We start from the raw sequence: 17659 nt of genomic DNA, 5'->3' as shown, positions 1-17659 counted from the left end.
TTAGTTAATGGTGTAGAAAGACCTCTGAACCAGCAAGTTCCAAGTCCAAGTGATGAGTGGCCTTTCCACTCCTAAAGGGATATTGGTGACAGATTTACATTTCAGTAACCTCTTCACATTCCTGCAAACCTGTTAACTTGCCTATTCTGCATTACTTATCAGGTAACAAGCAATAAAGACTTCAGATCCTGAATTTCTTCTTTTACTTACTTTAGGATAAATGTTCGTATCATTTTAGAGTGGTGAATTGCACAAATAGAGTCATTCCTTTTCTACAAATGTATTTATTTGAGAAAATAGCGCAATATATATATGTGAGAATACTGAGAAAATCCGACTTCTGAGAAAGAGGAAAGGATATCACACCACGGTTTCCCGAATTTCCCTCTGTCGACGAGGGTTGGGCAGGTTGCTGAGGCCTAAGCAAGGTACATTCTTGGGGTCTGGGCAGAGGGAGAGTTGCCCACTACCGGGGCCCTGACCCTCCAAAAGAGGCTTCATCAGGTCTTCAGCTGCTGCCCAGGGATAACCACCACCCCTCTCCTGGTGACCTCTGTGGTCAGCAGTGCTAGGTGGGTTGCATTACCAGTGGCAGTGCGGCCAAGCATCTGCTGGAGGCCTTCCCTGATGTGATGGGAGGTGGAGAGGGTGGGAATATCCAGGTCGCTGGGAATGCTGCAGTCGGCATCATCGCAAGATATTCCTTGATTCATTATTGTGCAACTCACTGCAGGCAGACTTTGAAAGTTGCTGCAACAAAATATAGTTCAGAATTTGTTAATATGTGACAGTGGAATACCCTAATATAGAATCATAGAAATTTACGGTACAGAAGGAGGCCATTCGGCCCATCATGTCTGTGCCGACCAATAAAGAGCCATCTCGCCTGATCCCACTTTCCAGTTCCTGGTCCATAGCCCTGTAGGTTGTGGCATTTCAAGTGCATATCCAAGTACCCTTTAAATGCAATGAGGGTTTCTGCCTCTACCACCCTTTCAGGCAGTGAGTTCCAGACCCTCACCACCCTCTGGATGAAAACATTTTTCTTCAACTCCCCTCTACCAATTACTTTCAATCTATGCCACCTGGTCATTGATCCCTCTGCTGAGGGAACGAGGTCCTTCCTATCCACTCTCGCTCGGCCCCTCATGATTTTATACACCTCATTTAAATCTTCCCTCAGCCTCCTCTGTTCCAAAGAAAACAACCCCAGCCGAACTAATTTTTCCTCTTAGCTAAAATTCTCCTGTCCTGGCAACATCCTCATAAATCTCCTCTGTACCCTCTCTAGTGCAATTACATCTTTCCTGTAATGTGATGACCAGAAATGTATGCAATACTCCAGCTGTGGCCTAACTAGTGTTTTATACAGTTCAAGCATAACCACCTTGCTCTTAAATTCTATGCCTCGGCCAATAAAGGAAAGTATCCCATTTGCCTTCTTAGCGAGAACCAGGCTGAATATAGAAAGTTCAGAGGGAAAGTGAGAAAGGAAATAAGAGGGGCAAAGAGAGAATATGAGAATAGATGGGCGGCCAACATAAATGGGAATGCAAAAGTCTTCTATAGGCATGTGAACAGTAAAGGGGTAGTAAGAGGAGGGGTGGGGCCATTAAGGACCATGAAGGAGAACCACTCATGGAGGTAGAGGGCATGGCTGAGGTACTAAATGAATACTGTGCATCTGCCTTTACCGAGCAAGAAGATGCTGCCAGGGTCTCAGTAATGGAAGACATAGTTGAGATACCAGATGGATTAAAAATTGTTGAAGAAGAGGTACCAGAGAGGCTCGTTATACTTAAAGTAAATAAGTCACCCGGTCTGGATGGGATGCACCCTACGTTGCTGAGGGAAGGAAGGGTGGAAATTGCGGAGGTACTGGCCATAATCTTATGTAACAACCTACCATGCGGTACCTTGTCAAATGCTTTGCTGAAGTCCATGTAGACCACGTCTACTGCACAGCCCTCATCTATCTTCTTGGTTACCCCTTCAAAAAACTCAATCAAATTCGTGAGACATGATTTTCCTCTCACAAAACCATGCTGACTGTTCCTAATTGGTCCCTGCCTCTCCAAATGCCTGTAGATTCTGTCCCTCAGAATACCCTCTAACAACTTACCCACTACAGATGTCAGGCTCACTGGTCTGTAGTTCCCAGGCTTTTCCCTGCCGCCCTTCTTAAACAAAGGCACAACATTTGCTACCCTCCAATCTTCAGGCACCTCACCTGGAGCGGTGGATGATTCAAATATCTCTGCTAGGGGACCCGCAATTTCCTCCCTAACCTCCCATAACGTCCTGGGATACATTTCATCAGGTCCCGGAGATTTATCTACCTTGATGCGCGTTAAGACTTCCAGCACCTCCCTCTCTGTAATATGTACACTCCTCAAGACATCACTATTTATTTCCCCAAGTTCCCTAACATCCATGCCTTTCTCAACCGTAAATACCGATGTGAAATATTCATTCAGGATCTCACCCATCTCTTGTGGTTCCGCACATAGATGACCTTGTTGATCCTTAAGAGGCCCTACTCTCTCCCTAGTTACCCTTGTAAAAGGGGTGCATGAACAGAGAGATCTGGGGGTGTATACACACAAATCTTTGAAGGTGGCAGGGCAGGTTGAGAAAGTGGTTAAAAACCATATGGAATCCTGGGCTTTATAAATAGAGGCATGGAGTACAAAAGCAAGGAAGTCATGATGAACCTTTATAAAACCCTGGTTCGGCCACAGCTGGAGTATTGTGTCCAGTTCTGGGCACCGCACTTTTGGAAAGATGTGAAAGCCTTCGAGAGGGAGCAGAAGAGATTTACTGGAATGATTCCAGGGATGAGGGACTTTAGTTACGTGGATAGACTGGAGAAGCTGGGGTTGTTCTCTTTGGAACAAAGAAGGTTGAGAGGAGATTTGATAGAGGTATTCAAAATCATGAAGGGTCTCGACAGAGTAGATAGGGTTGGCAGAAGGGTCAAGAACCAGAGGACATATATTTAAGGTGATTGGAAAAGAACCAAAGGTGACATGAGGAAAAGCTTTTTCACACAGCGAGTGGTTAGGATCGGGAATGCACTGCCCGAGGGGGTGGTGGAGGCAGATTCAATTATGGTCTTCGAAAGGGAATTGGAAAAGTACTTGAAAGGAAAATGTTTGCAGGGCTACGGGGATAAGGCGTGGGAGAGGGACGAACTGGATTGTTCTGATGCAGAGCCGGCACGGACTCAATGGGCTGAATGGCATCTTCCATGCTATAATCTTTCTATGATGCTGTGATTCTCTGATTCTAACCACCTTATCTACCTGACCTACCTTCAGGGATCTGTAGACATACACTCCAAGGCCCCTCTGTTCCTCTACACTTCTCAGTATCCTCCCATTTATTGTGTATTCCCTTGCCTTGTTTGCCCTCCACAAATGCATTACCTCACACTTCTCCGGATTGAATGCCATTTGACACTTTTTTGTCCACCTGACTGGTCCATTGATATCTTCCTGCAGTCTACAGCTTTCTTCCTCACCATCAACCACACGGCCAACGTTTGTGTCATCTGCAAACTTCTCAATCATACCCCCTACATTTCAGTCAAAATCATTGATATATACCAGAAAAAGCAATGGTCCTAGTGCTGAGTCCTACGGAACCCCACTGGAAACAGCCTTCCAGTCATAAAAACACCCGTCGACCATTACCCTTTGCTTCGATGCACTGCAGCAACTCACCAAGGCTTCTTCGACAGCACCTCCCAAACCCGCGATCTCAACTGCCGAGAAGGACAAGGGCAGCAGGCACATGGGAACAACACCACCTGCACGTTCCCTTCCAAGTCACACACCATCTCGGCTTGGAAATATATCGCCGTTCCATCATCGTCGCTGGGTCAAAATCCTGGAACTCCCGACCTAACACCACTGTGGGAGAAACTTCACCCCTCGGACTGCAGCGGTTAAAGAAGGTGGCTCACCACCACCTTCTCAAGGGCAATTAGGGATGGGCAATAAATGCTGGCTTTGCCAGCGATGCCCACATCCCATGAACGAATAATAAAAAAGCCAATTCTGGATCCAACTTGCCACTGTCCCTTGGATCCCATGGGCTTTTACTTTTCTGACCAGTTTGCCATGTGAGATCTTGTCAAAAGCCTTGATAAAATCCATGTAGACGATATCAAACATGCTACCCTCATAGACCCTCCTTGTTACCTCCTCAAAAAATTCGATCAAGTTGGTCTGACACGACCTTCCCTGAACAAATCCATGCTGACTGTCCTCGATTAATCCGTGCCTTTCTAAATGAGGTTAGGCTGACTGGCCTGTAATTACTCGGTCTATCCCTTTCTCCCGTTTTAAACAATGTTACAACGTTAGCAGTCCTCCAATCCTCCAGCACCAGGCCTGGAACCAGACAGGATTGGAAAATGATGGTCAGAGTCTCCGCTATTTCCTCCCTTGCTTCACGTAACAGCCTGGGATACATTTCATGCTGGCCTTGTGATTTATCTACTTTCAAGGATGCTAAACCCCTTAATATTTCCTCTCTCACTATGCTTATCCTGTCCAATATTTCACACTCCTCCTCAACTACAATGTCTGCATCGTCCCCCTCTTTTGTGAAGACAGACGCAAAGCATTCAGGAAGAGCCATGGCAGATGTCTTTGAGCCTCTCTCCTTGCATTTCTTTCAAGTCAATGCCAAAGTAAACAACTGTCCACTTTGACTGTGGAAAGTTTTCTGAACAAACATTTTTTTAAAAGCACAGCATAATAGACAGTTATCACCTGCTGACACATCACTGCAATCTGTGAGTCTGAGTTTTTTCCTCCATACATCACTCAATGTACAGATCTGTCCAGATACTTTTGAGGTTACAATCATAACAATGGTATTGAAATGCAGAGGGGAAAATCATCACTTTAAAAAATATCTCCATTTTCTATCGTGGTTCTGTCATTAATCCCATATTTTTCTATTTACAGATTTCACCGTGCCTGACGTTACGATCTTCAATAAGAATTCTGTGGACCTCAGTCGCTTAGTAGATTCCCAGAGTGATTGTTTGTGCAGGTGTACTGAAGCAGAAAGACACACGGCTACCTTGTCTTTAAGGAGGATACAGAGTGTACACATTAACTTGATATTCATTTGTGAATTTAGAATAATGTGAAAATTCTGAACTACAGTGTTCATAACAAGATGGACTAACTGTCCAGGAAATTCAACATTCTGAAATGTTCTTTCAAATCGGCCAACAAGTTTTTATTTCTTAGCAACAAATTGTTTGTGAATCATTTATGTCGATAGGAATAAACAATTACTGAAAGTATTCTGTCAGCAACTGAATATGACCCCGGATCTTTTTCTAGTTTCTCCCTTGTCTTCCCTCAAGCCCTTTCTGAGCCCATCTTGTCAACGAGACCTACCTCCTGCTCCATTTACCCCTAAACTGCTGACCACCCAATTTTCCTTCATGGCCCCCATGCTAGCTGACATTGGAAATGGTTCCCTCTCCTTAGGTTACTGCCCCCACCCCGCTCCCTATCAAAACCAACATCATCACTCCTCCTTCTCAAAAACTCACCCTCGACCCCTCCGTCCTTGCAAACTACCACCCCATCTCCAACCCCTGTTTGATCTCCAAACTCCTTGAGCGTGTTGTTGCCTCTCAAATCTCAATTCACCTTTCACGCAACTCCATGGTTTAATCCCTTCAATCAGGTTTCCACTCCTGCCACAGCACAGAATCTGCTCTAATCAAAGTCACAAATAACACATAAATGCCGTGGCTACAAGAGCAGGTCAGATGGTGGGTAATTCAATTGAGGGATCTGTGTATTCTACTTTTTAAACTCTAGAAATGACCAGATGGTCCAAAATAGGCTTTTTCTCTCCTGTACATTCCTGTGTTCCTACGAGTAGAATCCCACAAAGGTTGAATCCCTGTGTCCTGCCTCCGTACCATAATTGGTGAGCTTCATACAGTCTGTTGTGTCAGTGTGAGTAGAGCACTGTTCTTTATTGGTGGTTGTCATGGAACTTTCTGGGAGTCCTGCAGGGAAAGGAGAGGGTGGATCCGATCGGGTAGTCCCTGACCAGATGGTCGATACCATTTGGCAGAACCCCTTGTCACCAGAACTGACCAACATGCACCAAGATGTAGCCTGGATGGTGGTGAGAAGGGGCCTCCGAGTGCGGTCCTTCCAACACGCACGAAATCTCCGTGCCACCGCGAGCTGCCCTCGAGGATGCAGCGGGGACAAGACCGTCGTCAACCTCCTGATGGACTGCCCCTTCGCGCAGAAGGTATGGAGAGAGATGCGTTGGTATCTGTCCCGAGTCATCCCCAACAGCTGGGTAATACAGGACGCTGTGCTCTATGGCCTGTTCCCAGGGACACACACCGAGACAGATATCAACTGCTGCTGGAAAACTATCAACTCGGTGAAGGAGGCCCTTTGGTTGGCCCGAAATCTGTTGGTCTTCCAGCTGAAGGAGCTGTCCATGACCGAGTGTTTCTGACAGGCACATTCCAAGGTCCAGGAGTAGATGCTGCGGGATGCACTGAAGCAAGTGCAGCCCAAGCAAAGGCTCTATGGGGAAAGGCCACCGAGTAAGGCCATCCCACTTTGTATTGTACAAAACGTATTCGATGCTATGTACTGTGTTTTGAATTGTAATAATGAGATCATAGTGTGTACGATCTGCATTGTATTGGTTCGAACTATATTGATTGAAATTGTGTCTTTTTACGTTGAACTGTGTGTACCTTTAAATATGATGAAATAAAGTGTATTTTGAAATAGAAAAAAAATTATCAAGTTTCTTACAGTCTGTTGTGTCAGTGTGAGTCGAGCACTGTTCTTTATTGGTTTGATGGTTGATGAGGTCACTAAGGGAGTGAAGCTCTTCTCTGCTGCCGTCATTGGAGTTTTTCACAAACATTTCATTCATTATGCTCGATACAAAATTTCCCCATAAACGATGGATTCAGTATCTGTTGCCATTTTGTTACAATGTGAACCACTTTCAGTTGCATATCAACAAGGTTTTACATAGAATTACACACACAGAATGGACAGCACCAAAACAGGCCATTCGGCCCAAATGATCGATGCCTCCTCCCACCCCTCTTCATCTAACCCTATCAGTATATCCTTCTAGCGCTTTCCCCCATGCGTTTATCCAGCTTCCCATTAAATGCATCTATGCTATTTGAACATAAGAACATAAGAAATAGGAGCAGGACTAGGCCATGCAGCCCCTCGATCCTGCTCCGCCATTCAATAAGATCATGGCTGATCTTCCACCTCAACTCCACTTTCCCGCCCGATCCCCATATCCCTTGATTCCCCTCGATTCAAAAATCTATCCATCTCAGCCTTGAATGTACTCAACGACTGAGCATCCACAGTCCTCTGGGGTAGAGAATTCCAAAGATTCACAACCCTCGGAGCGAAGAAATTGCTCCTCATCTCAGTCCTTAATGGCTGACCCCTTATCCCGATATTGTGCCCTCGAGCTCTTGACTCTTCAGCCAGGGGAAGCAGCCTCTTAGCATCTACCTTGTCAAGCCCTCTCAGCATCTTATATGTTTCAATGAGATCATCTCTCATTCCTCTAAACTCCAGAGAGTATAGGCCCATTGTACTCAATCTCTCATCATAGGACAACCCTCTCATCCCAGGAATCAATGGAGTGAACTTTCGCTGCACCGTCCCCAGGGGTCAAGTATATCCTTCCTTAGGTAAGGAGTCCAAAACTGCACACAGTATTCCAGGTGTGGTCTCCATAAGCCCCTGTACAATTTGTAGGGGGTGGTGGTGTGTGTCAGCTTCGCCTCTGACTTCTGAGCAGTTCGAATCGCTCCCACTCCCTGCGTTCTCAACCTTGGACTTAGTTGTGACAAAGTGCAGCAGACAACTGGTTTTGGTGCAAGAAACATTGACCTTTATTCAAGAGAGAAAATACAACACAACAATCTTAACACTTTAATAAAATGGGGAACACTTCGGTACACACGAGGGAAATTACAGTAGAATGATACCTCACCCCTCCAAATCCCACTATACTAGCTCAGTTGGACTCTAAAGGGCCAGAGTTAATGGTTAGTGGCAATATTCGGTTGGTTGTTTCGTAAGGCCCTTGTTGCCGCGAGGTGTCTGATGGTCACTGGGGCTGTTGCTCTGGTTTCTTCTTGTGTGTCAGCCTGCTTCTGGAGCTACTGACCTTCCCTGTCGAACTGCTTTCCTGTTGCCCCCTCGCCTTGTTGTTCGCTGAAGCTGCTCTTCCTTCCAGAGACAGCCAGAACAAGACAAGCAGCACACAAGCGCCAGCAAGAACCAGAGAGAGAGAGAGAGGTTTCGATTTTCCACTTCTATATCCCTCTCTTACAACGGCCTTCGTCACTTTGAAAAAAACACTTCATGCCTGTTTAAACAGTTCTGACAAAGTCCTTAAGAATCTTTGATGGCTTTTTGATGCTCCCTCATCATGTTGCAATTGCTTCTCCCAATTGGTCATTGTTAATTCCTATTTTTCGAGCTTGTCACTCAAGGCTTCCTTTTGTATCCAACGTCCTAGGTGTTGATCGGTTTTGCTTTAAAACAAAGATGTGGCCCCACCATGTCTGGAGCAGTAGCCTCTTTCAATGGCAGTGAGTGTTGACCACCTGCTGTAGGTTTTGCATTAAAACAGAGACATGTCTGAAGCAGTCATTCTCCCACATTCCACAGTGTGTGTTGTGGATTCGTCTGGTGACCTCTCACCTATCCTTCCATCTTAGGATTTTAGTCAATGGTCAAAGTTTTCCATACTCAGGGAAAAGGTAAATTCCAAAGTCCTTTTCTTTAGGGTTTTTCTCTGAGTTTTGGGAGATCTGTGAATTTTGAGAATCTTACAATTGTAGCAAGACTTCCTTACTCTTGGACTCCAACCCCCTTGCAAGAATGGCCAACATACCAATTGCTTTCTGTACCTGCATGTTAACTTCCTGTGTTTTGTGTACCAGGACACCTAATTCCCTCTGAACACCAACATTTTGTCCTGGATGGTGTGGAGTTCTTGAGTGTTGTTGGCGCTGCACTCATCCAGGCAAGTGGAGAGTATTCCATCAGACTCCTGACTCGTGCCTGGTCGATGGTGGAAAGGCTTTGGGGAGTCAGGAGGTGAGTCACTTGCCACAGAATACCCAGCCTCTGACTTGCTCTTGAAGCCACAGAAATTATGTTGCTGGTCCAGTTAATTTTCTGGTCAATGCTGACCCCCAGGATGCTGATGGTGGTGGATTTCGCGATGGTAATGCAGTTGAATGCCAAGGGGAGGTGGTTAGACTCTCTCTTGTTGGAGATGGTCATTGCCTGGCACTTATCTGGCACAAATATTACTTGCCACTTATGATCCCAAACCTGGATGTTGTCCAGGACTGCTTCATTATCTGAAGGGTTGCGAATGGAACTGAACACTGTGCAATCAACAGTGAACATCCTCATTTCTGACCTTATGATGGAGGGTAGGTCATTGATGAAGCAGCTGAAGATGGCTGGGCCATGGACACTGCCCTGAGGAACTCCTGCAGCAATGTCTTGGGGCTGAGATGATTGGCCTCCAACAACCACTATCACCTTCCTTTGTGCAAGGTATGACTCCAGCCACTGGATAGTTTTCCCCCTGATTCCCATTGACTTCAAATTTACTCGGGATCCTTGGTGCCACACTCGGTCAAATGCTGCCTTGATGTCAAGGGCAGTCACTCTCACCTCACCTCTGGAATTCAGCTCTTTTGTCCATGTTTGGACCAAGGCTGTGATGAGGTCTGGAGCTGAGTAGTCCTGGCGGGAACCAAACTGAGCATCGGTGAGCAAGTTTTGGTGAGTAATGTCGTTTGAGAGCATTGTCGACGACACCTTCAATCACTTTGCTAATGATTGAGAGCAGACTGATGGGGCAGTAATTGGCCGGATTGGATTTGTCCTGCTTTTTATGGACAGGACATACCTGAGCAATTTTCCACATTGTTGGTTAGTTGCCAGTGTTGTAGCTGTACTGGAACAGTTTGGCTGGAGGCGTCGTTAGTCCTGGAGCACGAGTCTTCAGCACTACAGTCAGAATGTTGTCGGGGTCCATAAACTTTGATGTATCCAATGCACTCAGCTGTTTCTTGATATCACGTTGAGTGAATCGAAATAGCTGAAGACTGTCTTCTGTGATGGTGGGGATATCAGGAGGAGGCCGAGATGGATCATCTACTCGGCACTTCTGGCTGAAGATGGTTGCAAACGCTTCATGCCTTGTCTTTTGCACTCACGTGCTGGTCTCTGCCATTATTGAGGATGGGGATGTTTACAGAGCCTCCTCCTCCCGTTAGTTGTTTAATTGTCCACCACCATTCACGACTGGATGTGGCAAGACTGCAGAGCTTTGATCTGATCCGTTGGTTGTTGTGGAATCACTTAGCTCTGTGTATAGCATGTTGCTTCTGCTGTTTAGCATACATGTAGTCCTGTGTTGTAGCTTCACCCGGTTGGCACCTCATTATTAGGTACGCCTGGTGCTGCTCCTGACAAGCTCTTCTGCACTCCTCAATGAACCAGGGTTGATCCCCTGGCTTGTTGGTAATGGTAGAGAGTGGAATATGCCGGGCTCTGAGGTTACAGATTGTGCTGGAATACAATTCTGCTGATATGTGCAGAGCAAGGTCCCACAAACAGCAAGTTGCATGAATGAACAGTTAATGTGTTTCTGCTGATGTTGGTTGAGAGAAAAGTGTTGGCCAGGACACCAAGAGAACTCCCTGCTCTTCAATATTGCCAGCGGTCTATTAGATCCCCTTTAACATCTCATCCAAAAGTCAACCCCTCCAACAATGCAGCACTCTCTCATTACTGCACAAAAGTGTCAGCTTGGATGATGCATGTTTGATAGTCTCAGTCCAACTCAAAGGGCCCAAATCACAAAACTGTGATGAACTAAACTGCAGCACTAAATAGGCAGTCTCATTTGAGAACACAGGATGGTTGGTGTGGGAAACGGAAAAATGTCACACTGGTGCAGTGTGGGCTGTTTCTCTTTCTCAGGAACTATATTCTGATCTAGTCTTGCTGGTCTCATGGTAGAAATGCTTGATTTGACACCAGGTACCTTGAATGGAAATTTTTTTAAACTGTAACTCTAAAGTTGCATGTAATAAGAGTTTATTTAGTTTAAGTTGTCCTTTGAAGTGTATTGAGCACCAACACTTGGAATGGAGTATTGGGATGTGAGCTCCTTTTCCTCATGTTGTTCAGTTCCTCTCACCTGCACTATTGTGGAGATGGAAGTTCTGAGAGGTTGTTCCTCTTTAGCATATGCTGCAAGGAAATAATTGCTTGGAGGTAGTTCAGAGAAGGTTCACTCGACTGATTCCTCAGAGGAGGGGGTTATCTTTTCAGGAAAGGTTGGATAAGTTGGGCCTGTATACACTGGAGTTTAGAAGAACGAGAGGTTATCTTATTGAAACATACAAGGTCCTGAGGGGACTAGAAGGGGTAGATGATGAGAGGAGGTTTCCCTTTGTGGGAGATACTGGAACTAGGGGCCACCAGTTTAAAAATAATGGGTCTCCCATTTAAGACGGAGGTGAGGAGGAATTTTTTCTCTCAGAGGGTCGTGAGTCTGTGGAACTCCCTTGCCAGAGAGCGGTGGAGGCAGGGTCATTGAATATTTCTCAGGCTGAGGAAGATAGATTCCTGATTAACAAGGGAGTCAAAGGTTATAGTCGGCAGACAGGTAAGTAGGGTTGAGGTCACAATCAGATCAATCATGACCTTACCAAATAGCAGAGCAGGCTCGAGGGGCTGAATGGCCTACTCCAGCTCTCGTATCTTCATATGTTCGTAATTTTCCGCTTGTGGCCGAGTGCCAAACTGGAGGTAATCCAAAACTATAAGATAGTCACAAATAAATCCAATCGGGAATTCAGGAAAAACTTCTTTAGTCAGTGAGTGGTAAGAATGTGGAACATTTTACCACAATGTGTACGGTAGCATAGTGGTTATGTTACTGGACTAGTAATCCAGAGGCCTGGACTAAAATCCAGAATCATTAGTTCAAATCCCGCCACGGCAGCTGGTGAATTTAAATTCAATTCATTAAATTTAATTAATTAAATAAAAATCTGGAATTAAAATACGAGTATCAGTAATAATGGCCATGAAACTACCGGATTGTCCGAAAAACCCATCTGGTTCACTAATGTCCTTTCGGGAAGGAAACCTGCCGTCCTTACCCGGTCTGGCCGACATGTGACTCCAGACCCACAGCAATGTGGTTGATTCTTAATTGCCCTCTGAAATGGCCCAGCAAGCCACTCAGTTGTAAAATCTCGCTACGAAAAGTCATGACAAGAATAAAACCGGACGGACCACTTGGCACCGGACACGACAACGGCAAAAAAACACCAAGCCCAGTCGACCCTGCAAGGTCCTCCTGACTAACATCTGGGGACTTGTGCCAAAATTGGGAGAGCTGTCCCACAGACCAGTCAAGCAACAGCCTGACATAGCCAAACTTACAGAATCATACCTTTCAGCCAACGTCCCAGACTCTTCCATCACCATCCCTGGGGATGTCCTGTCCCACCAGCAGGACAGACCCACCAGAGGTGGCGGTACAGTGACACACAGTCAGGAGGGAGTGAGCCCTGGGAGTCCTCAACATTGACTCTGGACCTCATGAAATCTGCTGGCAGCAGAATTGTATTCCAGCACAATCTGTAACCTCATGGCCCGGCATATTCCTCACTCTACCATTACCAACAAGCCAGGGGATCAACCCTGGTTCAATGAGGAGTGCAGAAGAGCATGCCAGGAGCAGCACCAGGCGTACCAAAAAATGAGGTGCCAACCTGGTGAAGCAACCACTCAAGACTACATGCATGCTGAACAGCGGAAGCGACATGCTGCAGACAGAGCGAAGCGATTCCACAACCAACGGATCAGATCAAAGCTCTGCAGTCCTGCCACATCCAGTCGTGAATGGTGGTGGACAATTAAACAACTAACGGGAGGAGGAGGCTCTGCAAACATCCCCTTCCTCAATGATGGTCGAGTCCAGCACATGAGTGCAAAAGACAAGGCTGAAGCGTTTGCAACCATCTTCAGCCAGAAGTGCCGAGTGGATGATCCATCTCGGCCTCCTCCCGATATCCCCACCATCACAGAAGCCAGTCTTCGGCCAATTCGATTCACTCCACGTGATATCAAGAAACGGCTGAGTGCACTGGATCCAGCAAAGGCTGTGGGCCCCGACAACATCCCAGCTGTCGTGCTGAAGACTTGTGCTCCAGAACTAGCTGCGCCTCGAGCCAAGCTGTTCCAGTACAGCTACAAAACTGGCATCTACCCGACAATGTGGAAAATTGCCCAGGTATGTCCTGTCCACAAAAAGCAGGACAAATCCAATCCGGCCAATTCCCGCCCCATCAGTCTACTCTCAATCATCAGCAAAGTGATGGAAGGTTTCGTCGACAGTGCCATCAAGCGGCACTTACTCACCAATAACCTGCTCACCGATGCTCAGTTTGGGTTCCGCCAGGACCACTCAACTCCAGACCTCATTACAGCCTTGGTCCAAACATGGACAAAAGAGCTGAATTCCAGAGGTGAGGTGAGAGTGACTGCCCTTGACATCAAGGCAGCATTTGACCGAGTGTGGCACCAAGGAGCCCGAGGAAAATTGAAGTCAATGGGAATCAGGGGGAAAAATCTCCATTTGCTGGAGTCATACCTAGCACAAAGGAAGATGGTAGTGGTTGTTGGAGGCCAATCATCTCAGCCCCAGGCCATTGCTGCAGGAGTTCCTCAAGGCAGTTTCCTAGGCCCAACCATCTTCAGCTGCTTCATCAATGACCTTCCCTCCATCATAAGGTCAGCAATGGGGATGTTCGCTGATGATTGCACAGTCTTCACTTCCATTCGCAACCCCTCAAATAATGAAGCAGTCCGACCCTGCATGCAGCAAGACCTGGACAACATCCAGGCTTGGGCTCATAAGTGGCAAGTAACATTCGTGCCAGATAAGTGCCAGGCAATGACCATCTCCAACAAGAGAGAGTCTAACCACCTCCCCTTGACATTCAACGGCATTACCATCACCGAATCCCCCACTATCAACATCCTGGGGGTCACCATTGACCAGAAACTTAACTGGGCCAGCCATATAAATACTGTGGCTACGAGAGCAGGTCAGAGGCTGGGTATTCTGCGGTGAGTGAGTCACCTCCTGACTCCCCAAAGCCTTTCCACCATCTACAAGGCATAAGTCAGGAGTGTGATGGAATACTCTCCACTTGCTTGGATGAGTGCAGCTCCAACAACACTCAAGAAGCTCGACACCATCCAAGATAAAACAGCCCGCTTGATTGGCACACCATCCACCACCCTAAACATTCACTCCCTTCACCACCGGCGCACAGTGGCTGCAGTGTGTACCATCCACAGGATGCACTGCAGCAACTCGGCAAGGCTTCTTCGACAGCACCCCCCAAACCCGCGACCTCTACCACCTAGAAGGACAAGAGCAGCAGGCACATGGGAACAACACCACCTGCACGTTCCCCTCCAAGTTACACACCATCCCGACTTGGAAATATATCGCCGTTCCTTCATCGTCGCTGGGTCAAAATCCTGGAACTCCCTTCTTAACAGCACTGTGGGAGAACCGTCACCACACGGACTGCAGCGGTTCAAGAAGGCGGCTCACCACCACCTTCTCAAGGGCAATTAGGAATGGGCAATAAATGCCGGCATCGCCAGCGATGCCTGCATCCCATGAACGAATAAAAAAAAAACTGTGTTTTCTAATAATGGGATCATAGTGTGTACGATCTGCACTGTATTGGTTCGAACTGCAATGCTTGAAATTGTGTCTTTTTACATTGAACTGTGTGTATCTTTAAATTTGATAAAATAAAGTCTATTTTCAAATATCAAAAAAAATTGTCAAGTTCCTGACAGTCTGTTGTGTCAGTGTGAGTAGAGCACTGTTCTTTATTGGTTTGATGGTTGATGAGGTCACTGAGGGAGTGAAGGGGAGGGGGGACGAGAGGAACTTACTCACGTGGCTCAAGGTCTTGAGCGGCCAATAATTCGAGCTCTTATCTGCTGCCGTCAATGAAGTTTTTCACAAACATTTCATTCATTATTCTCGATACAAAATATACCCGTAAACTATGGATTCAGTATCTGATGCCATTTTGCTAAAATGTGAACCACTTTCAGATGAATATCAACAAGGTATTACATAGAATTACATACATAGAATGTACAGCACCGAAACAGGCCATTCGGCCCATCTGGTCCATGCCCCTGTTCATGCTCCACAGGTGCCTTCTCCCACCCCTCCTCAACTAACCCTAACAGCATTTCCTTCTATTCCTTTCTCCCTCATGTGTTTATCCAGCTTCCCCTTAAATGCATCTGTGGTATTCACCTCAACTACTCCTTGTGATAGCAAGATCCACAGTAGTAGTCGCATAACTCAGATGTCAGGCCAGCAATCTGACTCCCAACGGTACTTAAAGCAAGTAAAGTGAGACCCCCACCGGTCCCCTCTCCCTCAGTCCAGGGGTCCGTCCTGCACCAGCTTAAGTTCGTACCGGCTGCTCTACAATTTCAGCCTGATGCAAAACAGCTTTTTAAAACTCCGGAGAACTTTTCAAACTTTCTGTGGAATTTTTTTAATGTTCGGAAGAAGCAGGAGCTCCCATTCACTCCCTCCCTATCATTACACATTAGCTGGCAGAAAGTGGAGCTCTGCACCAGCATCCATCCAGACATGCACAGGACTCCTTTACGGCTGAACTCAATATAACTTTGGGGTGCCGACTCTGTACCGCACTGGGCAGAGACTGGTAGCTGCAGCATATCTGCAGCCTTAGTAATGAGATGCAAAGTAAAAGGGATTAGCACTGGTATCAGGGAGTTCAAAGAGTGATCAACAGAGGCAATGGATTCCCAGATCCAGTAGCTGGGACAAAATCCTTGGATTCATTTGAGTAGCAACTGGATGCAATAATGGGGTCGGGATTTGAGGGTTTTCTGGATGGCCCGAGTGGCCTCTCTCATCTGTAATTATCTTTTGTGTACATTAAATTTGATAACATTGTACGAATGCTTCATATTTGTAGCGAATTCTTCTGACCATCAGTCAACTGTGATATTCACCCACTTATTTTAAAAGGGGTTAGTGCCTGTGTTAAAATAGACCTAAATACCTTCAAGAAAGAACTTGCATTTATATAGCACCTTTCATGCCCTCAGGACATCTCAAGGCACTTTGCAGCCAATGAATAACTTTTTGAAGTGGAGTCACTGTTGTTATGTCGGCAAAATGCAGCCACCAATTTTGCGCACAGCCGAGGTCCAACAAACAGCAAGTGAGATAAATAGCCAGTTCTAAATGTGTCCTGGTCAACGTTGATCCCTCAACCAACAACTAACCATGAACCAGATTATCTGTTCATTTATTTCATTGCTGTTTGCGGGAGCTTGCTGTGCACAAATTGGCTTCTGCGTTTCCCATCTTTACAACAGCGACTGCACTACAAAAGTGATTCATTGTCTATGAATAACAACAACAACTTGCATTTATATAGTGCCTTGAATGTAGTAAAAAGTGCCAAAGTACTCACAGGAGCGATTATCAAACAAAATTTGACACTGAGCCACATAAGGAGATATTAGGACAGGTGACAAATAGCTTGGTCAAAGAGGTAGGTTTTAAGGAGCACCTTAAAGGAGGTGAGAGAGTTGGAGAGGCAGACAGGTCTAGGGAGGGAATTCCAGAGCTTAGAGCCTCGTAACTTAACCCTTGAAGTCCGCGTGTCATTCTAGTAAACCTACGCTGCACTCGCTCCAAGGCCAATATGTCCTTCCAAAGGTGCGGAGCCCAGAACTGCTCACAGTACTCCAGGTGCGGTCTAACCAGAGTTTTGTATAGCTGCAGCATAATTTCTGCCCCCTTGTACTCCAGTCCTCTCGATAAAAAGGCCAGCATTCCATTTGCCTTATTGATTATTTTCTGCACCTGTTCATGACACTTTAATGGTCGATGTACCTGAACCCCGAAGTCCCTTTGGACATCCACTGTTTTCAACTTTTTACCATTTAGAAAGTACCCTGTTCTATACTTTTTTGATCCAAAGTGGATGACCTCACATTTGTCTACATTGAATTCCATTTGCCACAGTCTTGCCCATTCACCGAATCTATCAATATCACTTTGTAATTTTATGTTTTCATCTACACTGCTAACAATGCCACCAATCTTTGTGTCATCGGCAAACTTAGATATGAGACTTTCTATGCCTTCATCTAAGTCGTTAATAAATATTGTGAATAATTGAGGCCCCAAGACAGATCACTGCGGGACTCCACTGGTCACATCCTGCCAATGTGAGTACCTTACCATTATCCTTACCCTCTGTCGCCTTTCGCTCAGCCAACTTCTGAACCAAGTCCGTACTTTTCCCTCGATTCCATGGGCTTCTATCTTAGCTAACAGTCTCTGATGTGGGACCTTATCAAATGCTTTCTGTAAGCGCATATAAATAACATCCATTGACATTCCCCTGTCCACTACTTTAGTCACCTCTTCAAAAAATTCTATCAGGTTTGTCAGGCAC

General features: G+C 46.1%; 1 pseudogene; it reads right to left on the bottom strand.

Moving 5' to 3' along the window:
* Positions 1 to 500: 500 nt before the first annotated feature.
* Positions 501 to 17659, bottom strand: part of LOC137325623 (di-N-acetylchitobiase-like) — a 39714-nt pseudogene continuing 22555 nt past the window's right edge.

This window comes from Heptranchias perlo, chromosome 9, assembly GCF_035084215.1.
Source record: "Heptranchias perlo isolate sHepPer1 chromosome 9, sHepPer1.hap1, whole genome shotgun sequence".
In the NCBI taxonomy this organism is placed as follows: Eukaryota; Metazoa; Chordata; class Chondrichthyes; order Hexanchiformes; family Hexanchidae; genus Heptranchias; species Heptranchias perlo.
Note: the sequence above shows the minus strand (reverse complement) of the source record. Positions and strands in the feature narration are given on the sequence as shown.